Source organism: Myodes glareolus, chromosome 21 (assembly GCF_982192425.1).
Source record: "Myodes glareolus chromosome 21, mMyoGla1.1, whole genome shotgun sequence".
NCBI lineage: Eukaryota > Metazoa > Chordata > Mammalia > Rodentia > Cricetidae > Myodes > Myodes glareolus.
Window position 1 is genome coordinate 23,034,177 of NC_142046.1, and position 13,203 is coordinate 23,047,379.

Consider the following 13,203-nt stretch of genomic DNA (forward strand, 5'->3'; position numbering starts at 1 on the left):
TTATCTCCTTAACTAATTAATATATTAAATATTTATCATTAATCAAATAATAATTGGACCTAGTTTAAGATTTCTACTCCGAGGATCTTTGGAGTCTGACTTTTTTCTCTCCGCTCTTCTTAAAGGTCTAGCAAACACTCTGCTCAAGCTGCACAATGGAGTCATTTCTACCCATTTAATTCATGGCATATTTCTGACTCCAGCCTGTCTTCAAGTTTGATACAGTGCTCACAGAAACTAATCCACAAATGTAGTTACTTCTAAAAGGTGCATCGGCATCCTCAATTTTTATTTGATAATCTGTATCTAAGAAGTCTTTCTGACTTACTACAAGGTTCATTTAACACATAAGTGCTTTGCATGTAAAATACATCAGTCATTAAGATAAAAAATTTAATCTGTCTTACATAAATTCATTAAGTAATGGAGAGAAATAAAGTTATTGGATAATAAAGTGGGAAATGGTGGGTAGGGAATCATGCTCAGTAGGGAAATGCAATCCTTAGTTAATATGTAAAGTATGTTAGCTTTGCTCAGTTTTTATTATATCTGTATAAAATCTTGGGCTTTTTGGTTTACTTATTTCGATGTCTAGGAAACATCTGTAAGGCTGATGTGAAGAAGGAAGTCAGGAATTAAAAATAACAGGAGAAAACATCAAGGAAGAAAATTAGCACAGATGAGAGAGATATTAAGCCAGGCCTAACCAGAGAAGTTTCTCCAGACTTCCTGAAACCTGTCACCACCATGTGACTGTTAACTTATTGTAGAATATTATTTTAAGATGTGTTGCATTTGCTGATGCTGTGGAACATTTGTTTTAATGACGCAAAGATGTGCTGCATTCGTTTATGTTGCATTTGTTTAACTCTGTGATTCTCTGCACATCTTAAGCACCTGATGGCCTAATAATGAGCTGAATGGCCCATGAGAAGGCTGGAGAAAGAATAAGTGGGGCTGGTGGGTAAAGAAAATAAATAGAGAAATCTGGAGAGAAGGATATCAGGGGCTTAACACACCCAGCTACAAAGCAAGCCACGAAGAAATAAGTAAAATAAAGCACACAGAATAGAGAAAGATGAAAGGTCAGAGTCAAAAGATAGGATCATTTAAGATTAGAAAAGTTGACTAGAAACTAGCTAAGTGAAGGCCGGGCATGTACAAGTAAGTAAAAGTCCCCGTGCGTTTATTTGGGAACCGGATAGCAGACCCTCCCTTCAAAGAGCTAAGAGTAAAAGGAGTAAAATAACCAAGAATATTAGCCTACTGAATAATCCAGAAAATCCCACAACTAAGGTCATTCTGTGAAAAAACAGTCACAGTAATGATGGCAACTAACCAGAGATGAAGAACAAGTGAAATTTATATTAACAAAGAAAGAACTGCCCAATACATCACCTCATGAACAGCAAAGAACATTTGTTATTTAAATTACCTATGATTCTCAAAAATTAGATTCCAATTTATATCCTCAGTCAGTAGTTAAACGAGGAAGAAATTATTTAATATTATCAAGAGTTCTCACTTACTGATCATTTACTTGATGTGGAACACTGTTGCATGTGATGAATAGAGCCACCTAGAAATAAGGAACCCCAACTGAGGAATTTCTCAGATCAGACTGTCATGTTGTCATGTCTAGGAGAGCTATTATATATTGATGATTAATTTGTAGTGCTACCTAGCTGGAGTGAACCAGAGACCTTGAAAGCAAGCAGCATTTCTCCACGGTTCCTACACCTAGGTTCTAATCTTGAATTTCTGCTCTGATTTCCCTCAATAATTGACTGTGACCTTAAACTGTAAGGAAATATATTATCATATCAAAAGCAATTTCAAGTTGCTTTTGGTCAGAGTGTTTTATCACAACAGAAATGTGTTTGTGTGTGTGTGTATGTTAAAAACTAAATCTTAATGGAGAGACTTTTTATTTTGTTCCAGATAGTGAAATTGAGATCTAAAATAGTTACTTAACTAATGGCACTAGTCTAAGAGGCAAATTACATATTTACAGTCTATCTATTTTACTGTCAACTTCATATCTTGCCTTGCCTTTCAATAAAAAGAACAGTTCAGATATAATGCAAAAGTGTATTTGAATATTTCTTTAATGTGCTTTTCAAAAACTGTCACAATTTCTTTACTTTTGAGATAATTATATATTTTGCTTATTTTGCAAACCAGCTTCTGGACTACAAGTAGAGTTCAGAGAAACACTCCACTGCATCCCACTTAGAACTTTTTCTATCTGAGGGATTTCAGGTGGAAAGGAACAAACACACTTTTCGTGATGGTACCATTCTTCATTCTCTCGTATTAAATTCCATCAGCTCTCTTTGTTCTTCTCAGCTTATGATGACTCACAAAATCATTCAGGCATTTCATCTCACAGTCATGTACCATTTCTTGGGTAAATGATAAGAAATAGGGTCCTCTGGACAGTTTGTAAGCAATAAATCCAGAAAACTTGTCACACGGCCAAAAGAGCACTTTTTTTCAGTCCGTTCCCCAGTTAGTGGGCTGCAACTCCCAGCTGCAAAGGGAGAAGGTTTTGTCATTTTATCTATAGAGGTAGCTTCATAAAACTAAACTACTATGCAGACTAAGAGATATTTAAAAATGTATACTACTAAGTGTCAAAATAACTTAAACATTTTGTGGTTAGTGATTGTGACTGTAAAAGCCAGGCTTTCTTGGACTGGAGACTGTTTAGAGAGAGCAATGTGTCATTTGAGAGAGAGAGTACAGTGCTGAGCTGAGGGCCTTTCACAGCAGGAACTTCAAGTCAGAGGGTAGGGGCAAAGAGGTGGGATGGAGGCTAAGTAAGACTAATTTACTTAGGACTCTCCGGGGCACAGTGACTTTAGAAGCATTTAAAATCTAAAATGTATTTTTCTGTCCTGCAAGTAACTCTTGACCATAAAAAAAAGGAGACTTGTAACGCTTTCTCAGGGTAGTGAAGTTAATTTATATTTTGTAGTCATGGCTAGTTAGGGAATCTTTTCCCATGGTGTCTGAATGAAGGCCAATAAAACTGAGGCATAAATTGTACAGAGTTAATTACTATCTGGCACAGTAATTAAGTTGTTTCACACTATTTACTCAAATAATATTGTATTGTTCTGTGAGTCGTCTTTCTTAAAATCTATTTGACAGGGCATCTGGTCTGATCTAAAGTTATTTTAAAGTACATTGAAGAGAAAGTGGGAAGTACACTTGAATACATTGGCACAGGAGACCACTTCCTAAATATAACTCCACTAGCATAGATACTAAGAGAAATAATTAATAAATGGGACCTCCTGAAACTGAGAAGCTTCTGTAAAGCAAAGGACATGGTCAACAAGACAAAGCAGCAGCCCACAGAACGGGAAAAATCTTCACCAATCTCACATCAGACAGAGGGCTGATCTCCAAAATATACAAAGAACTCAAGAAACTGGTCATCAAAACAACAAATAATCAAGTAAAAAATAGGGCACAGGCTTAAACAGAATCCAAAATGACTGAAAGACAGTTAAGGAAATGCTTGAGGATTTGGGGTAAAGGGTACACTCCTGAATTGCTGGTGGTAGTGCAAACTGGTACAGCCCTAAACCAGGTCTTAATGGAAATTTATAGCCCCTGATTTGGGTATTATCATTTTGTGATTATTTTATTCATCCAAACTCTGTATAGGCTAACATTATTAATATTTATTGGATGATACAGCTAAGGAAGGGCCACCTCTTATCAATACACAGATAAAAATGTGCAACAGATCAAGAATAAATTATGAGATGCATGCATACATGACACATGATATGCAGGCTGTGGGGAATTCCCCATAGCCAATAGGGAAAATATGCAGTTTAGCTCATATAAAATTACAGGTAAAAGCAACAGATATTCTAGAGTCTGTATATCTCAAAGCCTTTGCAAAAACAAGCTTTTATTCATATTGATTGTTATCTCCTGCTTTTATGTCATCATGGCTTCTAACAATCAACTTCACATCTTACCTTGACTTTCAATAAAAGGAACAGTTTAGAAATAATGAAAAAGTACATTTGGATATTATTTTAATGTGTTTTTCAAAAGCTATCACAATTTATTTTTAAGATAATTATTTCATTTTTTTGTGATTTGCTCTTGGATAGAAAGGATCAACAAAGTTAAAAAGGGCAACCTTACCAAAGGCAATCTATATTTTCAATGCAATATCCATCAAAATCCCAACACAATTCTTCACAGATCTTGAAAGAACGATATTCAACTTCATATGGAAAAACAAGAAACACAGGACAGCAAAAACAATCCTGTACAATAAAGGAACTGCCAGAGGCATTACCATCTCTGACTTCAAGCTCTGTTACAGAGCTGCAGTAATGATCAAAAACTGTTGTGGGAGTAACTTCTGCTGCCTCAACCAATAGTCGCTGAAATACGAGCCCATAGTGCAGCGGGGAGCGACTTCCGCTCCGTCAGCCAATAGCTGTTGAAATACCAGCCCACTGGGGCATGGTATATTTTTCTTTACTTGTGAGTTATTGTTTTTAGACAAACATATTGGTATTGATTCTTATATATTGATACAAACTTAAATTATGTTGACTATTTTATGCATGCATGCTTCTACCTCTGTTTAAAACATTTTTATGTATTGACATATATATATATATTGTATTGATATATGTATATTTTACCATATTGCATTGTACACTTCTACCTCTGATTAAGATACTTATATATTGTTTATTATTGATATATATTTACCATATTGCAATGTATACTTGCACATTGTTTATATTTGGAGGTCATATTGTCCCCATTTATTGCACAGTTGTTTACTATTTCAGTCTTTAAGTTAGATAGATATTGAGAATAATATAGATCAATAGTCATCTAAGTTTGTCATTTATAATTAGACTAATCAGGTTCTTTAGATACATAGACATTATATTCAATATAGATAGATAATCTTCAACCTCTTCAAAGAGCTGTAGAAAATGGCCTTTAATCTAACTCAGAGTTCTATGGTAGGGAGACACAATCGCTCCTGGCAACACTGATCTATTCCCGAGAGAATGTTGAGCACCAAAGACACTCCACCTGGAGCCTTTCTTCTTGGCAGAACTGGCCTTTGGGTAAAGAAATGCCCATACCTCAACTACTGGCAGAGTTACAGAGTATCCATAAATGGATAAAACAGGACTGTCATATCCTGCCAAGACAGGATAAGATAGTTTTAAAAAGTTCCTTGCCTTTGAAAATGGTATGTCAGTTACGTTAGGCCTTAGCCAAAGTTGGTTGCTTCAACGCTGCAAACGTGATTTTGGGTGTTTGCCCAGGTAGCCAGTTGTCTATGTGATTTGTTACATGTTCTGGAAGTTTGATTGCACTTCCTAATTACTCAGGTAACATTATTTCCCTTCTCAGATCTTTGATGGGATTAAAGATTATATAAACATGTTACTTTCTTTTCATGATGTGGCCAAGTTATTTCTTATACAAGAATTAAGCTAGTTAGAATAAGATATTTATATTTATTGTATATAATTATGTAGGTTTGTACTTACTATATATAATTTCGTAGTAGGCTTAGAACTCTCTTACTTAAACAAAAGGGGGAGGTGTTGTGGGAGTAACTTCCGCTGCCTCAACCAATAGTCGCTGATACGAGCCCACAGTGCAGCGGGGAGCGACTTCCGCTCCGTCAGCCAATAGCTGCTGAAATACCAGCCCACTGGGGCGTGGTATATTTCTCTTTTAAAAAGAGAAGCAGATCTGGATCAGGCCCTCTTGGTTCCGGCTCTTGGTTCCGGTGCTTGCTCCTGGCTCCTGCTCCCGGCTCCTGCGACTAGGCTCCCTTCCTGACGGTTTATGGTGTATATAAGTTTTACCCCCCAAAATAAATAACCCCTTAAAACATAACTGATGTGGGATTGATTCGCCGATAAAAAACACTAATAATAGCTTATGCTGGAGAGGTTGTGGAGAAAGGGGAACACTCATCCATTGCTGGTGGGAATGCAGACTTGTGCAACCACTTTAGAAATCAGTGTGGCAGTTTCTCAGAACACTGGGAATCAACCTACCTCAGGATCCAGAAATTCTACTCTTGGGAATATATCCAGAAGATGCTCAATCATACCAGAGCATTTATTCAACTATGTTTATAGCAGCATTATTCATAATAGCCAGAACCTGGAACCAACCTAGATGCCCCTCAACTGAAGAATGGATAAAAAGTGTGACACAGCTATACATTAGAGTACTACTCAGCAGTAAAAAAAATGACATCTTGAATTTTGCATGCAAATGAACAGAATTAGAAAAGATCATCCTGAGTGAGGTAATCTAGACCCAAAAAGATGAATATGGTATGCACTCACTCATAAATGGATACTAGTCATAAACAAAGAGCCTATAGTTCTGGATCCTAGAGATACTAAGTAATAAGGTGAACCCAAAGAAAAACATATATAGACTCATCTGGAAATTGGAATCAGACAAAAATTTGGGAGCAGGAGGATGGGGCGTAGAGGGGGAAGGAGATGGGGAGTTGACGAGAACTTGAGGGGATGGGTTGGTCTAGAAGGAGGAAGGACAGATACGAGAGCAAGGAAAGAAATATCTTGATTGAGGGAGCCATTATGGAGTTAGCAAGAAATCTGGCTCTAGAAAAATACCCAAGAATCCACATGGATGCACCCAGAAGAGAGCCTAAGCAATAGAAGAGAGGGTGTCTGAACTGACCTTACCCTGTAGTCAGACTGGTGGTTATTTTAAATATCACCGTAGAACCTTCGTCCAACAACAGATGAGACCAGAGGCAATGACCCACATTGGAGCACTGGAGTTTCCTTTCTTTCTTTCTTTCTTTCTTTCTTTCTTTCTTTCTTTCTTTCTTTCTTTCTTTCTTTCTTTCTTCTTTTTTTAAAAGAGTTTCTCTGTGTAGCCCTCACTGTCCTGGAACTCTTTCTGTAGACCAGGCTGGCCTAAAACTCAAAGAATTGCTCTGACTTCTGCCTTTAAGTGATAGGATTATGAGTTTTTTAATGGTATGCTTTAAGTATTTTCTGATGGCCTTTTATATTACAGATTTATTACATTCTTTTTTAATATAAACATATAGTTCCAGGGATTTTGACAACCTTTTCAGCAACTCTCAAATTTTAGATGTATTTTAGACAGCTATTCCATCTGTAACCCCACTCCTGGGAATTTTTATTGTGGTTTCCATCCATATGGTCCTGTCTCTCCAGATTTAATATATTTCTAAAAAGAGAAAGAGACACTAAAACTTCAATATTTTCCACATGAAAAAATAGCAAGAATGTGGCCACAAGCAGGACAGAAATCCCCATGAGGCATTGAATCTGCTAAATATTTGCCATTTCTAGAAAAATCTATGATATTTTGTTATTGAGTCAGAACTAAGACATACAGTGTTATCACTTGGATATGACTTCCCCCTATAGGCTCACGTGTCGACAGCCTGGTTCCCATCTGACCACTTGGTGTTACTAATTGTATGTCACTAACCTCATCAATGAATGAATTTAAAGAGGTTAGAAAAAGAAGGTTCATAGGGGAATGGCGTTAAAAGATATATATTCTCCTCTCATCTTCCATGAATCTTTCTGTTTCTTGGTTAGTATGAGTTGAATATGACTTTTATCTTGGGGGTTATCCCCCTCATAGTTCTAAAAGCAACAGAATTACCCTCTATATTCCGAATCCCCTGAAACTCTGGACTGAGAGAAGCTGTTCCTCTTTTTAATTGTTTTCTTCAAGTAGTTTGTATCAGAAATGGAAACCACTCTAAAACAAGTGCTAAGAATAAATTTACAAGTTTTAACATATTTAGTTTTTTCAATGAGATCGATGTGTTCTGGGTAAGGTTGGAGAGAAGGAAGATTGGCATAAATAGATTACTCACATATGAAATTCTAAAAAACAGAACCATATTTAATTGTTTTAAAAACAAAACAAGGTTTTGTAGAAGCTTATCAATGATACTTTATTGTATATAAAATTTTCAAATACTTTAACAGTAGTCCAAATAATATTTTAACATATACTTCAAAGTCAACTCTATGCTATATCTTATATGTACTCAAATGCATAAAGTAAGCTCATTTTCAATACATAATTATGAATTATTTATATTTTCTAAAATATTTAGTTAATAGATAAAACATAATTTGTACCTTTGAACTGAGTAGAAGACAGTGGCAGACAGATCTAATGAATTAATGAACTTAAATGTAAGTTTAATTTAGCTTGTTTTCAAGAAGCATATTTAATTAATGCACCTGCAGCTGATTGCTGACTTTTAAGGTGAAAATCATGTTTTTCAGCTAGAATGAAGAGGAACTGCAACTTTGTAGTACCCTAAAATATAAATAATAAGATAAGAATAGCAGTTTAATAGGAGACTATTAGAAGGATGAAGCTTTGCCTCAGGAGAGAGTAACAACTGGATGCTAGGTTAGACTCCACAGGGTTAAAATGCATTGAGAATCTTAATGAATGCAGCATATAAGAGCCAAGCTACTTTACCCCAGAGAAGTTCAATTGAACAACTGGAATACATTTACTTTTTGTTAGGTCAGAAGAAAACTTTTTGGAAATGACTTCTACATAACTCATCATCTATTTCCCATAGGAAATAGAAATTCTGGATTTAACCTTCTCTAAGCAAAATGTAAAATGTAGTCAATGACTGTTAGTGTTACAACAAGAGCAAGAGAATCTTCAACTTCTTCCTAAAGTTACATCTTCTGACATTAGATCAGTATAGATTTTTATAAATAGTTAAATCTCGGTGACTACTTATGAACATCTTTATGAGATAATTAAGCATATTCTAGAGATAGACATTTGGTTTCTTACTTTAAAATGTAGCCTCCTTGCTGCAGCTCTCCTACTAAGTCCTACACAGTATATTCTGTTATACTATTTAACACAATAATAACTCCCTTATCCTCCTTTTTTAATTACTAAATTTTGCAAGCGTTTCTTGTATCTTTTTACATACCAGATTTGTGTTAAATGTCATTATTTATTATTATTTCTAATCATCACAACTGTAATGTATCTTGGCAAGTATTCCTAAGTAACTTATACAAAATAGTAAGACATGGAAAGAAATCCAACAGCCTCTCTTTCAGTTCCTGCAACAGGCTCCCACCTTAACTTCCTCAATGATGGACTGTAGTTTGAACCTACAAACAAAATAAACCCCTTCCTTTACAAGTTGATTTTGATCATAGAAATATAATAAAGAGTAAGAGAACATAGCTTGTACTCTACATAATCTTTTCCAGACTATGATGGCTGTAGTTAGTTTCCTTTTTGATTCATGGCATTTTCAAATTAGGTTAAAAGTATTGAGTCATAACTCCATCATAAAGCCAGGAGCACCTGGAGTCCGAGACTGACATCAATAATGCATTAATAGAATATAAGAGAAAAATCCTGAGAAAGAAAGAATCTTCTCTGACAATGCATAGTCCCTAAATGAACTGCCCCTAGCAGTTTGTGTGTGTGTGTGTGTGTGTGTGTGTGTGTGTGTGTGTGTGTGTGTGTGCTTAGAAGTAATGTTAGGTGAAATGAGCAATGTGTGTATATTGCAGTCTCCTTTGCATAGCACTTGATACACATATCATTCTAAAGTGCACTTAGTACAACATCCTCTATTTAATAGAAAATTCCAACCCATAGCTACCATTGACCCTGTTGATGTAGGATTCCCCTCTGTATGCTATGCATGCCATTGGTTAATAAAGAAACTTCTTTGAGTCTATAGTAGAGTCATGTAGAACATTGATAGGTGGGGAAAACTAAACTGAATGCTGAGAGAGAAAAGGCCGAGTCAAGGAGAAGCCATGGAGACACCACCAGAGACAGACAAGACAAAACTTTGCTGGTAAATCACAACCACGTGACAATATACAGATTAAGGGAGATGAGCTAGTTTAGGATATAAGAGTTAGCCAGAAATGTGCTTAAGCTATTGGCCAAATGGTAATGAAAATAATACAGTTTCTGTGTGGTTATTTTGGGTCTGAGTAGATGGAAACAAACAAGCAGCCTTTGTTTAGCACCCTGTGAAGAGGCATATTGCCTCTCCATACTTCCTTTATTCTCTACTTTTTAAAAGGGTGGAAATGAAGAAGTAGCATGCTGCCTACCTCTATTGCAGTGATTCTCAAAGTTCCTAATGCTACAACCCTTTAATACAGCTCCTCATGTTGTAGTAACCCCCAGCTATAAAATTATTTTTGTTCCTACTCTATAACTACAATTCAGGTACTGTTATGAATTGCAGTGTAAGTATCTGCATTTTCTGATGGTCTTAGGTGAACTCTGTGAAAGGGCCATTTGACTCAAAAAGGGTTATGACTCCCTGCTACAGGAATGTGGCTTGGGTAATGATTACCTGTGCAGGAGTTTCAATTTATGACAGTGATCAAGCCACATGCACACGTTTAGGATCATAGTCATACATTATGAATTATCCTTGCACAGTGCTGTATGCAATATGATGGTAGTAGCAGAGGAATGATGCAGCTTGCTCTCCTGGAACCCTATTGCAATGAAGATACTCTTAACCATAAGCCTGATTTCCAGTGGACTATGTAAGGCAAAAACTTCATAAATTAATTCATTTTGTTGCAGAGGTGTCAGTTCTTTCCTTTAAATATGCCCAGCTTATCTGCCACTATCTGTGGAAATAGATAACTGGGCAACAAGCTATACCAAGAAGCACTTTCAGATAAGATGATTATTTTTCTATGAAAATTGTGTTTTTATGTAAACGACAGCCCAAATACAGTAGAACTGCAGTCATAGAACACATTTATCTCCAAATTGTGCCCTGTGATGCATCTATGACCTTGAAGGTAAATGTGTTTGGAAAGGTTTAGTGTTGCTCTTAAATAGGGTTATATTTCTAATGTATTAGTTTCTGGTGTAACTATTCAGAACTTGAAATCAATATTTCAAGTTTAATGCCATAAAATGAGTTTCCTTAAAATATGCAAAGAGGAGACTTGAATGCTGAAGATGGGAAAACAGATCATTTTGGTAAAACGTAAAGTGCCCTATAATTCTCAGTTTTCTATGCAGGAAATTTTCTTTTTCTCCTTAAGGCATGGAGGCAGCAGCATCTATATTTATTGTTTTGAAGTTTGAAATAGACAACATTGTGGACAGTCTTGGGTATACACCAAGATCATCTTACAACATTCACAAACAACCAAATTAATTTCAATCATTTAATTTTCCATGTTAAAAAAAAAGCAAAGGTCTGGATCTGACCATGTAGGTGTCCATGTTCACAGACAATTAAATTCAGATGTACCATGGGCAGTGCTAAGTGTAGAGCAAATCAGTTTTTACAATGTTCTTTGTATAGCTGGTTTTCAATGAACTCAATTCAGTTTTGTTGTCTAACCTGCCTTGAAAATAGAAAGTTAGACTTTTTTTCCTCTTTTCTTTTGAATTAAACAATTGTTATCAACACTTGACATATGCACCCCACATGCATTAAGTGACCATGTTACATATTGGGAAGAGAGCTAACTTTGCCATACACTCCTCTCCTTGAATTGTTAAGATGTCTATAAATCCCTGGGGATATGTTGAGCACATTCCTTAGGCATCTGTTAAGGACTCTTCAGGGAAAGCTTCCTAGCAGAGAATGGAGAGTAGCTTGACTTACCATGGTGTGTGCAAACGCAAACAAGAAATCTTTACAGGCAGCTAAAGTCGAGGGAACTCATTACTACCAAGTGATAAATTTCTGCCAAGAATTTTATTATTTGTGAAAAAATGCACTTCTGCATGTGGCTGGCATACAATAACTGCCTGAGACTAGAAGTTTGTCAAAAATTTTGAGATGGTTTACTTTATTTTTATACTCAAATATTTCTGAAGTTGTGGAAGTCAAGACAGTGTGACTTTGAATACAGAGAAAAATCACGCTATATAGTACAAACATCTGTTATTGCTTTTAAATGCTATAGCCAGTAACCTTTAAGTTACCCACCCACTTGGGTGGTGCCTCTTATACTATAAATGCTGATGTAAAGCATGCATCAGGTCACTCTTCCAGTGAAATGATTCGGTTCCTGTTCCTCATTTATTCAGAGGATTATGATCTGTGAGTTTACCCCTAAAAAATAATTTTTTATTATACTCAATTTTGAGCTAGTGTGGGATTTCTTTTTAGTGTCCTTCTTCATCTGGTGTCTACTCTACGCGGGGCCAAGCTCCATATCTACCAGGTGGACTGGCTTAAAGGCCTAACCAGTCCGCAGCCCAGAAAGTCTCCCACTCCTGCCCACTAGGCTTGTGTTTACCTACTAAACATTTTTTGTAAGGCTTCCACCTCAACGGAGCTAATTGCATGTGGTGACTTTGAAATTTCCCAAGCTTGCACACAATTCTCCCCAACTACGACATTCCCTGCTTTATGGTTACCTGTGCAACTTCTAGTTTGTGGTCCCTGAGTTCTCGGCTTCTGGCTCCGTGAACTGAATTGATTGAATTGCTTTTCATTTGTCAAGTAAAGCATATTTCTCAGTATTTAACCAGCACCAAGGTGAAAAAATCAAAGTGGCTCAGGACTGTTTGTGGCACCAGGTTGTACCACTGGTGGTGACTCTGCAATTATGACACCTGTTGGACAATAAAGATTATTACATCTAAAACAATTTACTGGACCTCAGATATAACATAAGGTAAATATTTTATTAAATAATAAATCAATAGAATTGAAAGTCCTATAATGACAGACAATAGTACCATAGAAAATTTTAGTAACTTTTTTAGAATTTTGTTAATACTATGGATTGTATTCTGCAAGGCATATAGGGTTATTGTGATACATTCATTAATTGGATATAGGGACACAATTTTTTTCTTCGTCTTATATCTTTAAGAAAATGGTTTGATAACAGATCCAAGAATGAGGCTCTTTTAGAAATGATACATTCTTTACAGACTAATAATGAAAAACTAGCTGACAGTATTAATACCATCAAAAATCAAAAGTTACCTTAAAAACTAATGCTATTGAAAGAAGCAACATTAATTTGACAGAGAAAAATGAATCCATGTCAAAGGGTAAAGAGAAATTATCTGAAAGAATTCATACAATTGAATTTGACAATCAAAATTTGTTAAAAAGTTATGACAGGAAGGCAATCT